The following is a 23,633-nucleotide window of genomic DNA, read 5'->3' as shown; positions in this document are numbered from 1 at the left end:
TCCACGGGCACATAATAAACTATCCCTCCCGGTGATAACAGTGGGGTCAGTATAGGTTAAGATCCTGACCCTGAGGTGCTGGAAGTACACGCAAATCACAACAATTGCAAATCCCAGTGAATTTAAGATATCAGATCTTGAGTATTAAGAATCACAGAGAAAACACTGCATTTCTGTTTCTGGGGAAGAAAGCCACAAAAATTGGCCAAATGTGTCAAGACTCCATTTCTCCACAGCCAGTGATGGTTTCTTTTAAACGCTGTGAGACAGACATCCACTCTGCCATCTCCAAGGCAAGCACTGGTGAGCCTGCCTCTGCAGGCTCCCAGGAGCCCTTCATGCCCAAGATGGAGACAGTGGGTACCGCTTTGGCTCATCTCAAGACGGCCAGACCCTGTCCCTTCCTCCTGTTTCCTCTTCCCAGGTCAGGCTGCCCTAGAAACTCTGGCTCAGTGCCAGAAAAAGCAAACCACATAAATGATACCCAGGGAGCTGGTGCGGCCAGAGAGGAGTCCCAGGCAGGGCCCTTCATCAACCTCCTCCTGCCTTGCTCAGGAGAGAGCCTTCACTGGCCAAGCTACACCCCACATCCAAAGGTGAGACCAAGTGGGAGTCAGACCCAGAGTCAAGTTGCCCACCCCACTGGTATCCAGCAAGTCTATCTGGAGAAAAGCACGGGGCTGCATACTGCTCTTTGATTTGGGAATCCCCAGCATTCCACCAGTGCCATGCGAGAGGAATGCGAGGAATGTGGATATGCATCCCAAGCAGACCACAGCCTCCCGGGCAGGGGCTGTACTTATAAGGTAGGGCCTGCTGGTGGCCGCTTCCTGGGCACAAGTATTTTAAGTCCCTGAGACCTCAGCGCCTGTGAGGATTGACCCGGGACCAGGACTCCAGAATTCATCACTTCACTATTAAAAACCCCCAGGTCGTAAACCGGCAGACTCGCCCCAACATTCTTTCTATCCTAAAGCCACGCAGATACTGGAAAACAGAGATGTGATAGCAAAGGCGGGGAGAGAAGAAAACTGCAACAAATTCCATCGACTTCCCTCAGCGGAACAGAGGATATACGGGATTGAAAGAAAAACCTGGAATCATTCACGCGGCTGCCCACTCTATTTGGCACGACGGCTTGTATTATTCACACGTGGCCCTGAGAGGAAGCAGCCTCTGAGCTGTTCCTCTCGGACTCTCCTCTTCTGCCCAGTGTATGCAAGGGATCCGCTTTAATTAGGTCCAGTCCTTTCACCTGGCAAGGAGTGACATTTGTTGTTGTTTTAAACACACGAAGCCTGCACCATGATGCAGATGATCTTAGCCCACTGATTGTACATTGTACAAAAGATGGTTTCCTTTACTGCCAGCCAAGAGAATAAAGATCAGGAAAAGCCAAGAAAACATCCGAGAACATTCTACCAGGATATCATTTACTCTTCCCTTTCCGCTGGGAATTACTGAATGCCTCCAATTCTTCCCCATGAACACCAGCTAATGCATCCTTTTAACACCTTCTGACGTTCTATTCCAAGGACAAATGCTCTCCCTGAGCCCCAGAGGGGGTGACCCATAACCCTGCAGCTCTCTCCACTTGCATCTCCTCACTGGTGGCCATTGTGTGGGAACTCATAACATCTTATGTTATAAGAATAACTCCTTTGTGCAAACACAGCAGGACAGCCAACCTGGGCTCTGTCCCATGGCTGTCAGGGTGGAGAATAAGCTGCCCTTCTGGTTTCTGGGTAGAGAGAGAACGTTCCGTTGGCGGCAACAGAAAGGGAAGTCATCGAAAGTACACAGAAACAAGTTCTGGGAACTCGCCAGTACCAGGCACAAGGGTGAGATCTGACCTTCCCAGGTTGGGGACACTGAGAGCTGACAAGGATGTGAAGACAGAGCCATGAGGGAGATGTCTCCAAGGGCCGTAAAAGGCCAAGAAGTGTCACAGGAAGATTCCGGAAGCTACTCCTTCCTCTTGAGCTGTTCTGCACACCTGTGGGCATCTCCCCACAGGGGTCTGTGCATCTTGGTGGTGACATTGCTGCCTCCACGCAGCGGACCCAGGTATGGCTGCTCATTCCAACAGCCCATCTGCATCGCTTACCTATAACAGGCCACCAGCTTCCCGACGTCAGAGGACACGTCGCAGGACCTGGCCTTCCATCCAGAAAAGAAGGGAGATGCTACAAGACAAAAAAGGAGCCATGACTGAGATTCGGAGTCTCGTTCAGCTGAAAACCTCATTTCTCCACTTTCCCTCCCAGACTCTTCCACATCCAGAGTGGACCAGGTTGTAAACCCCATTGACACAGTAAGGTGACGACGGTGGCGGACACTGATGCCCTTTCCCTTCCCAACTGCCGGGAGTGTGGCGGCAGAAGGACCCTGTCCTAGAACCACCTTGCCCCCCACCCTGGTCACATCCCTTCCCTGGGGCAGCCATATGGATGGGGGCGGGGGGGAAGGCAGGCCCTCACCCTACTCCCAACTCCTGACAACTCCGAGGGGCCCCCTGGGGCCGGAGCTCCTGTGGGGTCTCGAAGGGATTCGCTGAGAATGCCCTGCTTTCCCTATGTCTGCTCCAGCTGCCCTCCCTTCCCTTCCCCTCCATGGAGGTTGACCCCAAGCATGTCCTCCAATAAACCTCCTGCATAATAAGCTGCATCTGAGCTGGCTTCCCGGGGGGCCCAGCCTGCCACAAGGGCTTTTGGTGCTTCCCCCCCACCAACGCTGTGTCTTCCCTCCCTTGCTCTTATTTCTGCTGCAAAAACGGACAGTGTTAGTGCAATACAATAACCTTATCAGCTAAACCCTAAAGACGCAGTCCAAACGCCCTGCCGACAGTGGGGCTTCCTCCTCACCCACCGGGTCACTTGGAGGTGGTTCAGGTCCCGGGGCACTAACGTAACAACTACAGAGCCTTTGTTACAGAGCCCACGGCTGTGAAAGATTCCTTAAACAAGGATGACGACAAGATGGCAGGACTAAAGGTCACCACTGCACGACCCCCCTTCTCAGCCACCGGCAGTCTTGCCGTTTTGGACAGTAACTGAGCTGCCGGGGGATCTGGAAGAATCCTGGACCTCATCGGGTTGTGAAAGAGGAGGTGGAAATTTCATTCTGCAATGGTCCTGCCCGGAAGAGACAGCAGGATGGACCTCCTGCATGTAAATATTTCACATGCAATTCCAAGGAGCATCGCAAGGAGGCGAGAAGTATCCCGTGCGACGCTGGGCCAGCTGGTTCGTCTTCAGGACACTGTTCCCTCCTTGGGGCTTCAGCGGTAAAATGAATGCCAGATGCAGAGAAAGGCCGGGGGGAGGAAATCAACCAGAAGGAAAGAGAAAACCTAGTCTGTACACAGTTAATCTCCAGGTAGAGAAGGACTTTCTAAACACACCAGCAATGCACGAGATCACAAAGGAGAAAGGAACATTGAAGTGAGCGAACACTATGAAAAAGGCAACAACGTGAGAGCACCTACTCAAACACGACAGAAGATTTAGATCCCAAAGGAGACAGAAAAATGCGGGGTGAGGAGAGGATGCTCAGGACACAGGAAACAAGAGGCCGTTGTCCACTCTCCCATTTATTTTGGATGTGTCTACCATGCTGCTCCCCGGTCCACGGAAGACTCGGGATATTTCAGAAGACTCGTCCACGGGCTGGCGGTACAGCGAAGACTGACGTCAGGACAAAACAGCTGAGAACCTTGTCATGCTAAAAGCGGGGAAAGGTAGTAAAGAAGGAGCAGAGGAAGCGAAAACACTAACTGAACAGACCTCTCAGAAGTGGGTAATACAGGGTGTTTCCCTTTCTTTCTGAGTTTTAAAAGTCACTATCCCAGCCGATCTAAGCACTTGGGTGCCTCCTTTCCGTCTAGACCCCAACCTCCCAAATCTAGGCTTGGGTAACGGGAATCTTTAACCTGCGTTCCGACCAGGTGCCAACACCACTGGCCTCTTACCTCCGCACTGGTCCATGTGCTGGCCCCCCAATGAAAGGCAAGAGGTGGTTAGGGGGCTGGCAAGGCCACGGGGTTCCCTGGAAAGAGCATGTCCGTGTGGTCAACGGCCTTGGCCTCCTGCATCCCCGTTACTGCTCTCACTCTCAACCCCGGCTTCCCAAAGCCCATCTCCTAGGCACAAAGTAAGCATTTGCTCAACAACTCCACACGCTACCCAATCTTAACTCTGATAAGCAGCCAGGTTTCCTTCTTTACGAGGAGAGAAGTATGTTCATTTACCACATCCCTACTCACTGCTGCTTTAGGCACTGCTGTCCTCAGCATTTTTGGGTAAAGGTCTTGTGAGCCCTCCAGGGCTTTTCCCTCGCTCATTCCGGAAGATTCTTTAGGTAGACCGCTTTCACTTACGGCTCCACAGCCCTGAGCTGAGTTGTATTTCATCACAGGAATCCCTGGCAGGTTCCCCGGACAGGAGGGTGATTAGGTAAACTCAGCCCTCATTCCCAATATGGGAGGACGCAGTGTTGCCCAACCAGCTGACTCAGAGACGTCCCTGCTGGACTTTGGGCAAGCACAGTGGCACACAGGGAGCCCCCGCCAACTCGGTGCTGGAGTGTGGGGAGGGACGAGGTGTGGCTGTGAACTCCCATTGGTGAGGTCCAGGGTGGGTGGATTAAGTAGACAGGACCAGCTGGCCTCTTTCGACTTCTCCAGCTCCACGCTCTCCTTCTCGGGAAGCCCCAGGTTTCTGCATAAACACCAGCTTCCCTGAGAGGAGAGGAGAGGTGATCTTTTGGCCAAACACTGTTCCCCCTAGGGAGCTGCCATACACTGGTGTGTGCCCATCAGTCCCCGCAGCCCCCAAGAGAAAACGACAGGATTCAGTGTGGGTTCAAGTCAGCAGAAAGCCCCGAAGGCTAGAAGATGCCTAAGCCCCTGATTCTGTTTGTTTGTTTCAAGAAACATCAATGCCGTTACTAGGCAAAATTAAGGGGAAATTTCCAAGAATCACAGAGCTGTCAAAAAGCAATGCCAAGAAGACAAGATGCCATTGTCTTCCGGAGTCTCCAAACATGAGTGTCTCCTACAGTCCAATGAGTGCGGCATTTATGTCCTCTTCGTGCATCTCTTAGTAGCTGCTTTAACAATAGCTTACAATCTCAGCTGATGATACAATGCAGGGTTTATCCTACCTGAGGAGGTCTGGAAAGCTCAGTGGACAAACGATAAGAGACTCATGAAATTCAGACAGGAAACTATATTCATACACAAAGAGATGACAACTTTGTCCTAAATTCTCACCCTAGGACAGTCTCCAACAAGACACTCAGCCATTCCTTCCACTTCCCATGTGATGGATGGAATTGTGTGCCCTCCCCAAATTCTTAAGTTGGAGTCCTAACCCCCATTACCCCAAAATGCGGCCTTATTTGGAGATAGAATCTTTACAGAGGAAATCACGTTAAAATGGGGTCATTAGGGTGGGTTCCAAATCCAATATGACTGGTGTGTTTACAAAGAAGAACATTCGGAGGCAGACGCACACAGAGTGAAGGCCATGTGAAGATGAAAGCAGAGAGCAGGGGGTGCTTCTACAGGGCGAGGAACACCACGGATTTCCAGCAAACAACCAGAAGCTAGGAGAGAGGCTTGGAACCGACTCTCCTTCGCAGCCTCAGAAGGAACCAACCTTGCTGATCCTGGGTCTTAGATTTCTAGCCTCCAGAACTGTGAGACAGTAAGTTTCTGTTGTGGAAGGCACCCAACTTGTGGTACTGTGACGGCAGCCCCAGCAAACTAATACACCGAATGTGCAAAACAGGAGAAGGAATTCTGACGACTCTGCCAATCCAGGGAGCTGCTGCAGGAGTGACAGATTCCAAAATGCTCTCTAAGCTGTTCACTCACCTTGACCGACAGGTTGGCCTGTGATAACCCTCCAAGAGCGGGTCCATGCTGCCGAACCAGGACTCTCAGGCCAGGACCTAGGTGGCTTCCCGATGACACCAACAGTCTAAACTTCACACTTTGTTCCAAAACCTCAGTATGTGCTCAATGGCCCAATCCACTCATACGCCCAGCACATAGTTCTTCAAAGGTGGAGGAGAAGCAATTTTAGGGTGGCTTTGGGGAAACTGGAAAACTCCTGTATCTACTCCCTAGGTTTCCAAGCCACCATGATGGACCCGTACGGATTGATCTCCAGCCAAAGGATCCTTCATATCCTGCATCTGCCAATATCTACACTGGAATCTCTCCATGGCAGGAATTGCTTCTCCCCAATCCTTACCCCTCCCATACCTGAAAATAGCCACAGGAGTAGATCCAGACCACAGAGTAGGGCCAAATAAATTCTTGTCCTTCACCAGAGGCAAACTGTGGCCCCCAGGCCAAATCCAGCCTGTCACCTGTCTTTGTATGGCCCATGAACAAAGAATGTTTTTATATTTTTAAATAGTTAAGGGAAAAAATAATCAAAAAAGAGTAATATTTCATGATGTGAAAATTAAGTGAAATTGGCATCACAGCGTCTGTAAATAAGTTTTACTGAACACAGCCACACCCATTCATTTACATTTTGCTTATAGTTGTTTTGTGCAGCAAGGGCACAGAGTAGCTGCAACAGAGACCATATGGCCACGAAAGCTCAAACTATTTACTGTCTGGCCTTTGACAGAAAAAGTTTGCCGACCCCAGTTCTACGGCAGCCCTACGGTGCTAGGGGGCAAAGGGCCAGCCTCTGTGGGCTCAAGCCAAAGGGAAGTGGGCATGCACCCATGGCCCGTGACCGAATGCCTGAAGTGCCAGCCAAGACAGCAAGTAGAATAAGAGACAGCAAGAGGGAAGGAAAGAAAAACAACGGGAAGCTGTGGCTAGAAAGGGAGACAAGAATGGCTCCAAAGATAAACTTCATCAATTCAAGACTGTTACCCAGAGTTGGCTCCGACCTGAAGAGGGGAGCGTTCCTGGCCTCCTGCAGCAGCACAGGGACCCCCACCCCATGTGCAGGTCAGCTGGACCAGTGCTTATGCAAGTGAGGGTCAAGACAAACCTGGGGCTCACGGCTCAGCCACAGACTTCACCTTAGGCGTTTCATTGCTATGGAAGAAACTCTAAGACGACCGATTTACACAGCTGAGAACATCACACCTCAGTAGACTGGCCACGGCCTTTATATTTAACGCTATCAAATGAACACTAAAAACTGTTAACTAAAAAAAGCATTTAGGCACGTGGTGGATGAAACCACCAAGTGATGGTGTCTGAAATCTCACCTGATTTAGGTGGTAAAATTTTCTTACCCAGAATATAGAGCAGGTTCACGTACCTTTCCTGTAATTACACAATATTGCAAGTTTTACAGAGAGAACGTGATAAGGAACATCCTTTCCTGTCTCCTGTATTCAACCTCTTTTGAATATTAAGCACAAAAGGGTGGGGTTATTCAGACAAACAACCAGACACCACAATGGTTTATTTACCCGTCCATCCTTCCGCTCTATCCATTTGTGGGTTCCTCGCTGGTACCTGACACGGTGTCAGTGGTTTAGGTGACTGTGTGCAGCTGGAGTTTCTGAAGGTCCTTTCTCCCTGGCAGAGCGGGGAGGGGGGTGGAGGCATCTATTTGTCCGTGTGAAGACGGGAGGCATCTGTGTTACCTGCACCCTCGCTCTCTCTGAGGACTCCCACACCTGTGACACAAGGCTGCCCTCCCCTCCTCCTCTTGGAGCTTCTGCTCCCTCTGGTTGCAGCTGGCGGTCCTTGTTACGGAAATTTTATGTATTTAATTATTACATAAATGAATGGTCATGAGTAACACAAAGCAGCTTCCATGACAGTTCCAGTGGAATATTTCAGAAGACTTGATCAAAGTGAATCTCTGGAAAACGGGCTGGCAAACGAGACCATGCTAAACATTCGAGGAAAAGCTAATAAACTCTCAAAGAACTCTGGATGCAGACTGCTTCACCGGTATCTTTGTGTTGTTGCTTGATTTTAAACTGGAAATCAAGAGGATGCATCAGGCTTGTGGCTCATGGAAGATACTGCTGTCAAACCCACACTCAGAAGACACCTCCACCCAATGTTACAAAGACTGGAAGATCCATGTACATTGGCTTTTTCGTTTCTGGAAAAAAAAAAAAAATTCTTCCAGGCTCTAACTTTTCCAATTCACTGACCAGTTACCCACGTGCCTTCACAGTCTGACTGGCTCACAATTCTGGGCCCCTCCAGTGGGGCTGGAGGTTTAAGTCCAGCGTCTTGACAATCACTACTTAAAAGCTGAGGAAGGAGTGTCCCATGGGACGGGTCCATCACCATAGATAACTCTGGGTATCAGCAAACCGTGAGGGTCCTTGCTAAGCCCACTTATATCAAAAGATCTCTTTTGGGTCCCATTGTCTACAGAGGCCCAGCAAACATTTGTTTAACAAACATTTGCTTTTCCATCTCCATGCAAATTGCCTTCCTCTCCTTTGAAGCCCAAAACCACTACCCCCAACACCCTCCTTTGTTTTTAGCTGAAAATGGTATTTAAGGTGGCAGCTTCGGCCATTCCAGCGAGTTGCTCAGTTTTCCTGAGTGTCTCCCACGTATACATGTTATAAAGCTTGTTTGGTTTTCTCCTGTTATTCTGTCTCGTGTCCATTTAATTCGTAGCCCAGCCAGAAGGAGCCAGAGGGTAGAGGAATTGTCTTCCTCCCCTTCACAGGGCTCTCCATATCATGCCAGAGTATACCCAATTTGTGTGGCTTTTTCTCTTGTCTTTTCTACCAGCCTGTGGACCAAACTGAGGGCAGGCAGGGACTCTGCCTTTTTCTTCTTTGTGATAAACAAATGGCAAGCAATAGGATATACTGGAGTATATGAAGAAGCCATTTGGTATAAACTTAATTTGGCCTCACCTTCAGCACTCATTGTTGATCTGCTCTAAGCATTTGCTATTACGTCCCAAAGACAAGAAACAATGGCCTTAAGGTAAAGATGCAACTTCCCCCACACTGGCATTTCCTTAAGGATAAGCATCTCTCCCTAGGATGGGAACTGATTGCTGTGCTCACCCTGTGACCACCCAGCTCAAGACAACAGACCTGCCACCCTGCTGTGTCCACCAAGACAGCAGACCTACTACCTGCTGTGTCCATCCATCACTGTGCCCACAGGGCAATCTTGTGACTATTGTAAAAGGGACATTTCAATCATATGTGAAACATGCTCTTTAATGGTATATAACCACTCCGTACACCCCACTTCTTTGGTGGCCTTCCTTCCTTGGAGAAGAAAGCCCCGGGTTAAGCTAGTCCTCAGATCTGGTTCATTATAAACTCAACCCAATTTTCATTTACAGAACATTTGAAACATAAAAGACCAGATACTTAGTGTCAAACACCCAGTAGAAAGCTCACAGAACGCTGTGGAATAAACAATAAACGGCCGAGAACTCAACTTCTTACGTTTGAACATGGCAGTGTTTCTCAACATTAGCACGATCAGACGCACCTGGAGAGCTTACGAAAACAGATGGCTGCCTCTGACCCGAGGGCTGCGGCGGCCTGTGAGGGGCATTTCGAACTTGCTCCCAGGGCAAGTCGATGCTGCTGGTCCCTGGACCACACTTCGAAAACCGCTGATACAAGGCACGATCACTGAAAACGTGCTTTTCCACTTGGCCTCTTGGTTGTTTTCACAACGCTAGGAGGTGGGCAAGGCTGGTATTATCATGCCCATCGTAGCAGATGGGTCTGAAACCCTCAACAGGCTTTCAATGACTTACCCAAGGTCAAGAAGCGGGAAGCTGGGATCACAACCCACTGGTGCAAAGCAGCATCAGCGACTTTGATCAAGAGAATAAGGGTCAAATGCAAAGAAAACAAAGGAAGGCAAAGCAGGGCCCGGTGAGACAGGATGTCTCCGAGCGAGGGCGTAAAATGCTGGACTGGGTTCCAGTGTCGCACTTCCTTCCTCCTTTCCTTCTTCCAGGACAGAAATTACAAACCCTCCCAAGTCTGCTAAAGGGAGGGAGGGAGTTTATGTGTGTGTCTTGGGAGAGGGCATCAACCACGGCGAGGAGGCTGAGGATATGCCGGACAAGTTGGCGGGGGGAAGGTCAGACTCCGTTTGGACATGGACTCAAATCCTGGCCAGGCCACTGAAAGCTGTGACCCCTGGGAAATCTTGTCCTATTTCCTCAGCCCTGGGTGAGATGGGGAATCACCCAATGCTGCCTCGATGGTCCCTGCACACGTGGTGTTCAAGTGCTGGTTCCTTTCTTCCAGAATCCCAACAACTAACTTTGCCAGGAGTCGCCCTTGCTGACGAGGACCACCAGGACCACCAGCAATCTGACCTCTTGGATTCTTCTTCTTGGGGGTCAGATCTTCACCCCGGCAACCTCCTACCTTAGCAACAGTGAAAGAGGCGGGAGAGGGAGATACGTGGCGTGGAGCTGCCCGAGTCTGCCCCTCATGAAACCCCTCCCTATTCAGCTTTGCAAGGGAGTCCAGGGGGCCTCCGCCTGCCTTGCTGTTGGACTGTGTAACGTTCACAATTTCGAAAACCTAGCCAAAGCTTGGAGCGAAGGGCGGAGCGCTTATTTTATAAGAACACTGAATGATTCATAATTCGTTAATCTGATTACGTATCACAGGACACTCCCGCTTCAGTCAACAAGCCATACCCTCAAAGCATCTGTAGACACTAGGTCAGAAACAGAATCGCTGCAATGAACGTTTTCTGAAGCCCAAGACCTGGGTAAAGTGGTAGGAAGACCATTCTGTGTTTTTAAATATTTCCCATTAAAATGAATCCTCAGTTTTCAATCTCCTCCTTGAGATCAGCACAATGTTATCCAAAAACACAAGGCAGTCCCCAACCTTGGGGGATATGCTACTTGTTAAACAAGGCTTTTTAAAAAATGCAATCTTCAAAAAATTTTGTTTATTTTTTTAAAAATGCAAACTTGAAGATGCCCATCCAAGGGCCAGCTGTCCTGGAGTGGCGTGCATCTTGGGGACCTCTGCATTGGTGCTCTTAGGGTTGGGTGACCACCACCCCCCCACCAGCATGGGTGGGCAAAGGGCACAGCTCCACAGGGTCATTTCTCTCACAATCCCCCAAGCTCCTAACTACAGGGTGAAACAACGGTGGGAGCGGGTCAGAACCCCACGCCCGGCTAGTTATCTGGGGACATGAAAGGTAGGTTCTATCTACCATCCTTCACTCCCCAACAGAGCTATCCAAACCTCTGTGATCAGTCTCTCCACCCAGTGACTGTTCCAGATTATTTACCTATTCTTACCTTCCTCATAAGCAAGCATCAATTAGGCATGAAAGGTTAACCGACTATAAACACAGTTCACGCTCTCGTGGCTGGCGCTCACTCAGCTTTCAGGGACGTGAGGTTAGAGATCACTGTCATCTCACAAACTTTGCCTGGGCTCTGCGCCTTGTAAGCCAGAGAGGGACTGGAAGGTACATAAAAAATGTGGGTCCTGCCCTCGAGAATGGAAGTAAGAGAAAGCACGTGCCTAAACATAAGACGTGGCTGAACACGGAAGACAGACACCAAGATAGAAAGTTGCTCGTGTGCGTGGCAGAACAAGATGGAGAGAGAACTCCTAGGTGGAGGAGGGACACGAGGAAGGTACCACCTGGCTGACTGGGCTCTGAACAGGTATCAAGAGAAGATGCTACACACAGGAATCAAGGGGCCCTCTGCAGGTGGGATACAGGCCATCTCTGTGCTCCACTCCCTCGCCACACACATCTGAACTTTCTCCATGATCTGAACACCTTCCACCACACTGATGACGGGTCGTCATTAAGACAAGAGCTTGGTAGCTGTCTCAGCTCTTGTTGGATGGAGCCGAAATATCTGCCTTTCTCATGACCCACAGGAAGGCCACTCTGTACTGGATCTGTGTACAACCAGTTACCCCTTCACTGTGCTGTCAAGACACTCTCCAAATGGGTGGGTGCAATCCACTGAGGGTCCCCCCCATCCCAGCACCCCGCAGCCTGCAGGAGCACACTCCCCAGGGCAGCCCTGGGGTCAGTGCCCTCGCCTCCCGTCCTCCAGCCTACAATTCTAAGGCATATTCTCATGGTTCCTCAGGAGGGTCCCCAGCACGGAGGAGCCCCAGCAGTCACGCTGACCAGGAACTCGATAACTGCCCTTCATCATCTCACTCTCCCAGTTCCCCAGGCCTGCTTCCGGGGACCACCTCCCCCCAGATCATCAGCCCCAAGTCCCTCCCTCAGGCTCTACATTCAGGAGTCCCAAACCAGAACAGATGACAACCATGACACTAGCACGAGACCACCGGGCCTTTTGGCCAAGACACAAAAACAGCTGGGTAATATAAATGAACATTCCTGGTCAGTTCTGGTCAAAGCCAATGAGCTACTTTAGTGTTAGAAAAAGCCAACAAAACACTTTGTTCCATTAATAAAATACATGCATACTCAGCTAAACCTGGAGAAAAGCAAAGGGCATTTACACCCCAAGTGACATTTTCACATTAAAAATATATACATTCACTGTAGCTCGTGCCCAGGCTGGAGACGGCGAGGGCTCATGCCTCCTAAGGAATTTGTGCCTCTAAGCTGGGCCTGGATCCCAGTTCAGGGCCCCTGGTCCCAGCCTCCAGGTCAGCAGAAAGTCCATCCCAATCTTTTCAACGTCCCACGAATTATGACCTCGAGTCACTTACACTTAGGGCTCTGCTCAATTGCCACCTCAAATCCCCAGACCTCTGTGTTACTTTCCTAGGGGCTGCTGTCACAAACTGCCCCAAACCTGGTGGCTTCAAACACAAATTTATTCTCCTCCGGTCTGCGGGCCAGAAATCTGAAACCAGTTTCACTGGGCAAAAGCCAAGGTATTTCCAGGTCTGGTTCCTTCTGGAGGCTCCAAGGGGGAGAATCCGCTTTCCTACCTTTTCCAGCTTCTAGTGGCCACCTGGATCCCTGGCTTGTGGCCCCTTTCTCCATCTTCAAAGCTCACGGCGCTAATCTCTGTCTCCATCGTCCCATGGTCTTCTCTTCGCAGTCAGATCTCCCCTCGCTTCTCTCTCAAAATGACACTTGTCGTTACATTACATTTAGGGCCCATCCAGATAATTCAGGGTGATCACCCCATCTCAAGATCCTTGTATTATTCACAGTGGCAAAGTCCTCTTCGCCATGTAAAGAAGCACTCACAGGTTCTAGGGGTTGGCATGTGAATATCTTTGGGGGGCCATTCTTCAGCCTTCCACACACTTTATCACAGCACCCTGTTCACTCTCCATTCCCTTTATCACTCGACATTCTGTCTATCATTTGTTTATTTCCTTTCTCTTCCACCAGAGTGAATGCTCCGCGAAGGCAGGTCCTGTGCAGCTGGAACACACCTGGCACTCAGTAAACTGCCTTAGACTCCCTCACGGAATCGGCATCCACATCTTCAACATGCTCGCCTGTAAGGTCCGTGGAGCAGGAATCCACCTGTCTCACTCACGGTGGGGTCCGCAGCCCCTGGGCCTGCACCCAGCACGCAGTAAGACGCTCCATTAGTAGCACCTGGTGCCTGAATGCAGAACACAGTTCCCCGGTTCCTGTGACCTGCAGCTCAGTTTTGCAGCAACTGATCAACTGCCTCCCAGGCGGTCCCAGGAGCATCTCTACGCCAAACCCATCACCCCGTGACCTCGCCTTCAGCACATTATCCCCTGCTCATGAGCACACAGGGCCTGCGTTCTCCTGCCACCTGCCCACCTGGGAGCCAGGCTTCCCTGCCCCATTGCAAGGCTCTCTCCAATTTCGCTCTATTCTACCTCCAGCCTCCCACTGCCAAGTTCCTTCATTCTGCCAGGTCAGTCACCCCACCCTAAAACTCCTACCCACACATCCTGCCTCCTCACGCAGGGATGTCTCCCGGGTTCCCTCCCTACACAAAAGCAACCGCTCCTTCAAGGCCCGGCTCCTACCCACGGCTCCCACAAATCCTGTGACTCCTGGTCTCAGCGACAGCCCTTCCCACCCCGACTTGAAGGGCAGCACTTGCGGGCAATCCAGGTAGGTGAGTGTCGATGGCTCGGTCCTCTGGGGGTGAGTCTCAGAGGAGCACTTAGGCTCTCAAGGGAAGACAATGTGACATTTCTCCAGTGCCCTCCAGCTCCTGGGATTTGGATCCAACAGACCAGGAGGTCAAACCCTGAGTCTGCCCTTTACGAGCTCCGTGCTGCTGCACAGCCTGTGAGCCCCCCAGCACGCTCTCCCGCCCTCATCCCCAAAATGGGCCAGCACGGTCCATGACTGCACTGCTGCAAGCTCTACCTCTGCAGGCGTGAGCAGCCCCCCAGCGACGGCATGAGGCGGCGTCCAAACGGAAAGTGGGCAAACCCAGTGAAGCCACAGGTGCCACCAGCCAGCCAACAGCACCTGGGAGAGACCCAGGCGCCACGAGAGACCAGAACCAAGGACGTTAGAGTACAGCTTGTGGCGGGCAGGGTATTAGGGTCTCCAGAGAAAATCCAGGATGTCCAGTTAAATGTGAATTTCAAATACATAACAAATAATTTGATTCGTGTAAGTATGTCCCGGAGTGAAATGTACATGGGTGTCATGCAGTTTTATTTGCTAAATCTGACACCCCTATGGGGAAGGGGGGTGCAGGGGTGGCCCCCAAGGACGTGCCAGAGGGGGCTTCCCAAGAAGTCCAGCCTCAAGGGGAGAGATGAGAGGTGGCCTCCCAAAGAGGAGGAGGGACGACCAGCGGCCACCACCTCGCCATGGTGCAATCCTTCCAGAGTCCACTGACAAGGAGGTGGACTCTGGCATTTACTTCCCATTAAACAGCTTTCGTAAAAACAAAATAATTCTTAGGAACTATAAAAAGGAGTTGTTTCAAGAACATTTTTCCATTCCGGTCTAATTCGGCAAGAATTCACAAACAAAACAGGGACTCGGACAACAAAGACTGCCATGGAAACGGAGCACCTCCATCCAGAAAAGCATGACTTCACCTCGCATTCCTGCAGTCACCGGCTCCGGATTGTTCGCAGAAGGATCCTTGTGCAAACAAACACGAGCCAACTGCCACTGAATGGCAGGAAATGTAGCAGCTTTTTCTAATTTTAACTTTCTCCAGGAATGCATTCCTCTGAAAGCGCTGGGCACATTCTCCCCGGACCCCGCATTCCTTCAGTAAAGCAGTCACCTCCAGAATCCACAACAAAATGCAGATTTAAAGCGGCTGGCTGGGAGGGGTGCACAGAGAGCCCAGGGTCCAGGGCTGACTCACTGGTTTTCCCCCAAAATGACTGAGAGACTAAAGGAGCTATTTGAACAGGAAAGCACTTCCAGACTAGAGGGGGATCTGCAGAGGGGGCCAAGGGGGAGGCGACTCAGGAAGGCAGACAAATAATGACAACACGCAAGAGCTAATTTCACAGGAGTGATGCCATGGCCAGAAGACCAGGACACACAGGCCAGGACCGGGAACACTCGAAAACAATTCTGCAAGTTGTCCCCCTGGGATGGGGTTCAGCATGTGCCTCGTTTGATTTGAAAGCCCATGTGGGGCAGGTGGCAAACTGGGAGGCAGAATATGCAACGCTAACACAGCCCAGAAAGGCCTATTTTCCAGAAAATTCAAAGAACTACAATTCAATAAGAAAAATGGGTTGAAACCATGAAAAAGATCTTCACGTCAGAAAAAAACAGAATAAAGGACAACATGGCTTAATGGGAAGAGCCCAGGACTGGAAACCAGAAACCAGACAGCCAATAAATATTAGTTTACGGTTAATAATAAGGAAAGCATAAATTAAAAACAAATCAGATACTCTCTCCCATCCAACAGACCTCCCACAGCAGAATGAAAAGTCAGACAACACGGAGCAATGGTGGGGGAGGACGTGGAGCAACGTGGATGAACCAGAACACTGCCTGTGGGATGTGACACTGGGGGACACCCACCCCCCCACTGCTAGGCTCACCTCCTAGATAAGCTTTTGCACACTGTGCTGAAAGCGTGGTTTGTGACAGCAAACGACTGGAAACAACGTACAATCCTGGAGAGAAGGAGGAAACTGAGGTGTTAACACCCAAAGGAAAACAACATGGTAGTGAAAAGCCAATGTATAATATCTACATATCAACCCAGATAAACTTCAGAAATGAAGGTTTATCCAAAAAAGGAACTCGCAGGAGAACACTGTATGAGTTACCTAGCGCTGAATAACAAATCAGCACAAACAACACAGATTTATTTTTTCACAGTTTCTGTAGCTCGAGAATCCAGGGGTGGCTGAGCTGGGTCCTCTGGTTCGGGCTATAATCAAGGCCTTGGCCAGGGCTGAGGTCTCATGGGAAGGCTGGACGAGGGAAGGGTCTCCGTCCACACTCACACACTTTTTGGCAGCATTCAGTTCCTTGCTGGCTATTGGACTCAGGACCTCAGCGCCCTGCCATGTGGGCCTCTATATCTGGCTGCTTGCTTCATCAAAACCAGCAGGAGAGAAAGTCTGTTACCAGAAGAAAGTTATCATCTTATGTAACCTCATCAGGGAAGCGGCATCCATCACTTTGGATGAGTTCTATCGGTCAGGTGCAGGTCGCGAAGCCAGCCACATCAAGGCGAGGGATTATGCATGCAGAGTGTGAATACCAGGAGGTGGGGATCACTGGGGGCCATATGAGAGTTGGCCGGCCACAAACCGTGAGAGCATAGTGCCATCCATATAAAAGTTAAAAGCATGAAAAACAAATGGCATTGCTTAGGGACACAATGTTCATTGACTACAGGGTAAAACTGTAAATAGCAAGGGAATGACAACCACAAAATTCAGGATAGGGACTGCCTTAAACCCTTAATTTATTAGATTTAAACACGTTGTGGGAGGGCAAGTGAGAGGGCACTGCGCCGGGCGGGGGGGGGGGGGGGGGGGGCACACCAGGGCTTCAGAGTTAAGGGTAAAGCTCCATTTCTCAGCCTGCATAGTGCTTGTACAAGTCTATACGAATGGTCATTGTTTTGATGACTTCCTATTCATGCCAAATATTTTCAAGTACTGTTTATATCTACACAAGAAGGAGGGGCCTGTGGCCTGGCCCCCTGGTACCCCGTGGAATAGTGAGGACAGGGGCTCTGCACCCTGCAGGGCCATGGAAAATGCCGCCACTGCCGCGATCACCTTTGCTCTGCAGACACAGACCAGCTGCGACCTAGAAGTGGGGCCCCACCTGAAATTCGTCCAAACCAAATTCAAAGGCCTCCACCTTTACCGGGAAGCCTTCTCCTCCTGGGCTGATTATGACTCTCAGAATTCGCCCCGCCTCTTTCCCTTCCCTTCCTCTAAAGGAGCAGGTCCCAGATGCTGCAGAACTTGGACCCTGTCTTCATCAGTCCAGGGCTCCCTTCCAGGGCCTCGAAGCACCTTGAGGCTGGGCAGGGGGTGGGGGTGGGGAGAGGTTGTCCTTCTCAGGGCAACTGAAAACAAGCTTCCACTGCTCCAAGTTGGGAGTCACCCAGACCACATCCTGTTTGGCTGTGGCGTTGATTGCAATCATGCCAATATCACTCCACAAAAGAACTTTCTACACAGGCTTCTGGGGGAGACGGGATGCCCGCAGCAGGCAAGGAGCCCAACCAGAGGCCGCTGCACCGGTCAGCACTGGTCAGCAAGCCCAAACCGCCCAAGCGCACGCCAGCTCAGCCTCGGGGGTTTACGGAGAAAGATTATCTGGGCTGCAAGTGGGGACAGTGCCCGGGACCCTGCATTTTTGCCCAGCCCTCTACACCCCGACGTAGCAGGCTCTAAAATACTTGAGTAAGTGACGATGTGCTTCTCCAGCTGGAGTGAGTTAATGCAACATGTAAATGATCATCTGAGCGAGATGGAACTGCCGTTGGCAGCACACAGCAAAACCCCATGAGGCCCACGGCCCCAGCAGCCACCCTGCTCTCTGGGCTCCTGTCCCATGGCCAGGAGGGACACAGAGAACAAAGACCCCCTGGAAGTCAAGTACTCCCAAAATCAGGTCTTCTCTAGAAAAATCCTCAGCAAAGTGCATAGCTTGTTCCTAGTGAAGAGTTAAGGAAGGGAGCAGAAAATGCGTTTTCTCTAACATACGTTAAGCATGTAAGGAATCTGGACGGGGAATGCCGTGGTTTTTTTTTTTTAACTGAAATGTACTGTGAGTCTCAGTCCAGGACAAGATCTGAAGCAAAGAGAGGCAAGAAGAACCTTCCAGAAAGCACAGACAGCAGCGAGGGGACCCCTGGTGTGGTCAGGACACCAAAGAGGCCATCCCGTTTCTGTGTCATGTCACGGGAGCCCTTAGGTCCCCAGCGCTCGTCTCTGAGTGAAGGGGCACACGGGATGTTCACAGGCCTCTGGCGCTCACCCAGGGCAGGGATGGTAAGATACGGTGGGTGCTCATCGGTGTAAACACGTCAGCAGGGAAACGCCACCTGTGCTACCTGAGGAGCTGCAGGAGCTCAGGAGCAGACGCTGGGCTGCCCAGGGCTCAGGAGCCCAGCTCCCACCCTCTCCTATGGTGGGGCCCTGAGCAGGCAGCAGACGGGCCCTCATCTCTAAAGAGGGGCGAAAACGACATCTATCCTGCAGGGCTGCTGTGAGGAGTGAATATGATGAAGTGCCTGGAGCAGCACCAGGTCCACAGTTGGCACTACATAAGTGCTCAAATTTATTCTCTGGTGACAGAACCACGCGAGCACACAGGCCACCTGGGACCACTCCCAACTCAACTGCTCCTCTCACCTGCCACTCCCTCGTTTCTTTCCAGTCAAGTCTCCTCCCTTTGCTCACATCCAGGCTTACCTCCCAAGTTATCCACCTGACAACACTTCAGCCTCAGCCCCCAAGGATAGAAGCACGAGCCCCACTCCTGCCAGAGGTCACCCCACCACCAGCCCAGACTGAACCTTCGCTGACCAGAGAGTCCCGGGCTAGTCAAAGTGCGGTCCCCGGGCCAGCAGCCTCCTCCTGTGTCACCAGGTGGGGCTCAGAAATGCACCCACCCCAGAACTACTCCTGGGTCGGAACCTGCATTTGAACAAGCTCCCAGGCGATTCCTGTGCACAGAGGACTTGAGACGCGCTGGGCCGGCACACGGCAGGTCTAGCCGGAGACCTGCGTCTGCCCACAAGCTCTCCGGGAGCTGGGTCCTAAACAAAAGCCTTCTCCCCTAAGAAGATTGCAAACTGCAGTGCAGGGCCCGCTGCCTGTGTACGAACGAGCATGTGCACTTAGCGACTTTCCAGCGCCAGGCGTGGAACAGTGCTCGCTCCCTGTGTCCTGACTCATTGCGTAAGCAGAAACATCGGAAAGAGCAGGTGGCTCAATGCGGCCGTGTGAATCCCGTACACAAGTTTATCAGCCATCTTTGGGGAAGGGACAATGTCATCCTGTATTCCACGCTATTCCACGCATCAGGCCCCAACCTCCAGTCAATAGCAGGATTAGTGGGACCCTCGGCCACAGCCCTGAACACCGGACGCGCCCCTCCCGCTCAAGCCTACTGCTCCGGGGACTCCGAATTTCAGAGCAGTGTACAAATGGACCCATTGTCCCCACTGCTCGGCTGCCTTTCTCAAGTTCACCTGGCAAAGAGATGATCCGTGTCTGTGTCTGCAAGCCAGCTTCCTCACTGGCCGGCAGAGCAGCTCGCCTCTCAATGTCTGATCCGGGTTGGCCTTGTAGAACAGGGTGGCTAGGGGCCAGGGTGTGGAGGCCCCGGGCTTCTCCCTGAAAGCGGGCACCCAGTACCCCTGGCCGGCACTGGCAGGGCCCCCAGATCCAGCTGTGGTGGAGCCGCGTGACGCAGACGTGGGGTGCAGAGGGATGTGCCCGGCGAGAGCCCTGCCATGGAACCCCCACCACCCACAGGCCTTCCCGGCTACTCTCTCATCTATTTTTAAATAAACTCTTTCTTTCAAAGTAGACTTAGATTTATAGAAAAGTTGTGAAGGGAACACAGGGAGTTCCCATATACTCCCCAACACCCAGCTTCTCTTTATTATTAACATCCTATATCAGGATGGCACATTTGTCACAATCGACAAACCGATGTTGATACCTTATTACTAATTAAAGCCCATTCTTTATTCAGATTTCTCATTCTTTATTCAGTTTTTTCTCCAATGTCCTTTTTCTGTTCTGGGATCCCATCCAGGACACCACATGACACTGAGTCTGCCTCCTGAGGCTCCTCCTGGCTGTGACAGTTCCTCAGACACTCCTTGTTTTGGATGACCTTGCCAGTTTGGAGCGGGAGCGGTGGGGTGTTTTGTCCGTGCCCCTCCGTCGGGATGTGTCTGACACTTTTCTCACGGTTAGACTGTGTTGTGGATTTCTGGAGACCACAGAGACGAAGAGCCCTTCTCCTCGCTTCCTATCAAGGGCCACGCTGTGAACAGGTCTTACCATGGGTGGGGGTGACCCTGCTCACCTGGTCTGGCCTCTATTAATCCCTTCTCCAGGTCCTTCTCTCCTTCTCTACTGAAGATCCCCCTGTGTCTGTTCCCTTGCCAGCCAGAGGGCATAAATACAAGCTCTTCTATTTATTACGGAACAAGCAAAGAAAAGTGCCCAGCACAGACCCAGACGATGGAGCCCCGGCTTAGAGGCAGGCGGCTCTATGTAAAACAGAAGAGCAACCTTTTAACCACACACGCACTGCCCTGTGCCTCACAAGGACTTAAGGTAGCGACTCAGAACTTCCAGTTGACTGTAAGGTCAACAGGAGCTGAAACTCGGAGCGGCTGAACGAATAAATAAAGTGATACCCTGGCCCGTATTTATAAAAAGCCTATTTCCAGACAAGCACAGATACCACCTGCCCTGCTCGGCCCGTTACGCAAACCAGGCCCAGTGAGCCGGTGCTGGGGTGAAGGCGGCCACCCTGCATGGGTGGATGGGTTGCCTGACGAGGTCCCTCAAGTCTGTGGGCGCCCTTCAGAGGGGTCACCGGATGAGAGCCAAGCCCCTAATCCTAGGAGTCGCAGGCACATATGGAGGACACACAACAGCCCAGGCACTGAACTCAGTCGCCGACCCCTGAGCTCCCGGGCTGTCCTTCAATGTGGAGAGATGGGCGTCCGTGGGGGACGTGGAAACACTGGGCTGGAAGAGACCCAAGAATGAGGCGGAGGAGGCAGGAGAAAAGAACCACATCCTCTTCTAGGTGCCTTTGGGGAAGAGAGGCAGGGAAGCAGCTGGGGGGAGGGGGTGTGATGAAATGCTCCTGCTTTTGACCCTCAAAGCTTGGCTGAACTGCTCCGTGCCTCGGTCTCCCCACACGCTAAAGGAAGATGCCCACAGTGGCGCCTCAAAGGCAGGATTCTAGAATTAGGGGACAGTTCTCTGGGCAAGGGTGGACGGAAGATGGTTACACGTGTAATTCAGACGCTGGATGTAAGGGGGCCAGGCTTGGGTGCAGCCGGGTGTCTGGGTTCAGGTCCTGCCGCTGTGACCTCAGCACGAGGCTGGACTTCCCTAGGGACGTTTTTCCACCTGCAAAAGGAGGAAGGGCAGAGCTCCAGGCCGAGCGCTCAGTACTGCCTCGCACTCCCTCACTGAGCGCTGAGCTCCCACTAGGGAACTGCTGTCGGTGCTGCCATCACTCAGAGGCCGGAAGGATGCCGTTTGGGGAAAAAACTCAACCAAAACCAAACTCTTTGTCTCCCAGGAGCTCTCCACCTCAAAGCTACCGGATTCTACCAGGAACAGTCAAATCCTGACCCGCACCAGTTCAGAGATCCACCGCACCCCCAGCCATCATTTTTCCGGTCCCCGAACCCCGTGAAGCGCGAGGCAATTGCTTGCGGGACTCCACCCGTGCCCGTACTCAGGGTAAGTTTTATGGTTATCGCATTACAAGCTGCCATGTGTCGCAGACGGGCAGGCCTGCGGGGGCTGACGATGAACCACATCCCCCCCAGTGTGGACAGGCTGAGCGGCTCAGATCCACCTAGTTCCTTCCCCTCCTCCCACTCATTGGCCAAAAAGCACCCCAACACCAGCCAGGGAACAGCCAGGCCGCGGACAGGAGGGAGGAAGTGGAGGGAAGCCAGAGAAGTGGTGCCGGCAATGAATCCCGTGTTTTTCCTGACTTAAGAAAGCTCGTCCATGCGGCACAGAAATGGACTCCCCAGTCTCCCTGAGCACCCAGCCCATCACTAAGGCAGGGGCCCCAGGGCCGAGTCCAGCTAACGATTCCACATGCTCCCGGGCTCCAAGTGGGCCCAGCACATCCCACTGGCAATTCAGGACATCCCTGTTAGCCCAGAGCTGTGTGTCCACAGGGCAATCCAGCACCGCAGCCTCTCAGGGGGCAGCAGAGTGGGAGCGCGTTCACAGCTCTCATGAATCTCTAAATGAGTGTTCCCAAGGCTGCTGAGGCGCTGACCCCCTGAGGATAAGTGAAAACACATCCTTTCTCGAAGGTGCCGGTGAACTTCCCAAACCACACCTATCGAAGTAGCCCCAGAAAAACACTTCAAGATGGGCTCACACTCCAGCCCCCCAAAACCCAGACTTCACAAAGGGAGAAGGGGTCCGGGAAGCCGACGGCGGAGGGAAGTGAGAGGAAGCATTCACTGTCTGTTCAAGAGGGCCAGGAGCGTGCGTTTCTTCCCCTGAAACTGGAATCGTGTGTAGACAGGCGCCTGCCACGTCAAAGACGGTCACTAATTCCTCGCTGGCTTGATTTCGCGACAGAGAGCTGGAACTGCTTCTGCCAAGTGAAGCTGTTTATCTTGCCCAGAGACGCTGGCTAAAATTCCAAGCAAGATAGGGAGGGAAATGTTAAAACAGGGAGTGCCCAGGAGTGGGTGAACCACTGCTTTAAATCCAGCAGGGGTCACGAAGAAGCACAGAAAACGATTCTCCCAGAACTTGGCATTCCAGCTCATGCCAGGGATGGCTAAGAAGCCGGATGGTGTATTGGGGACCTCAGCGTGGCCGGCGAATGCTGTTCCCCACAACTGCTGAGGCAAGAACTCAGGACGCAAGAGTGAGCATGAAGAACCCCATTTCTGAAATGATGCCCCTGGGATTTACCTCCCAGTAATGGATTTATAGGTAGTCAGAGGACTTTGAATTTCTTCTACAGGCCGTGTTTTCTAAATCTATGATAAGCAAGGCTCAGTCATTAAAAAAAAACCCGAAAGGACAACCAATGGCCCATCTTCTGTCACTGGGGGCTTCTATCCTCAGACTTCAAGTCTACAGGGCTTGTGTGTTTTACATGTGTTACCCATCACCGTGCACTTTAACTCTATCCACCCTCTGAACAATTTGCAAGGGGGAAGGCACTTTCTGGGAGCCATGCCACGGTGGGGTGGGGAGGGGGCTTGTTCCCAATTTCTCGGAAAGAACTCCTCCTTCTGAACGGTCTGTCCAGAAGTAAGTTCCCCAAGCAAACAGGCAGTGGGAGAAAACTCACAACATCTAGAACAATTGTCTCGAGTCTGCCTTTTTGCCACAAGTAGTTTTCATACCGATGCAGGAAAGAAAAGGGCTCGTCAAAAAAACTTTACAGAAAAACTAAGTAAATAAACGCTGTTTGGAAAGACCAAGCCAGCCAACAAGCACATGAAAAGATGCTCAACATCACTAATCATTAGGGAAATGCAAATCAAACCACAGTG

At 51.7% G+C, this 23,633-nt stretch overlaps 1 protein-coding gene across 2 annotated transcripts in view; it reads right to left on the bottom strand.

Annotated features, from left to right (window-relative positions):
• SH3BP4 (SH3 domain binding protein 4) overlaps nt 1-23,633 on the bottom strand; it is a 95,998-nt gene that overhangs the window by 55,225 nt on the left and 17,140 nt on the right. Inside the window, exon 2 of one of the 2 annotated variants that reach the window (XM_023642628.2) lies at nt 2,108-2,186. The exons of the other annotated variant lie outside the window; for it this stretch is intronic. The gene's annotated coding sequence lies outside the window, so the exon portion shown is untranslated. The remainder of the gene's footprint in view (nt 1-2,107; nt 2,187-23,633) is intronic. 2 annotated transcript variants of the gene reach the window in all.

Source organism: Equus caballus, chromosome 6, assembly GCF_041296265.1.
Source record: "Equus caballus isolate H_3958 breed thoroughbred chromosome 6, TB-T2T, whole genome shotgun sequence".
Taxonomy (NCBI): Eukaryota; Metazoa; Chordata; class Mammalia; order Perissodactyla; family Equidae; genus Equus; species Equus caballus.
This window is presented reverse-complemented; position numbering and strand designations above follow the sequence as displayed.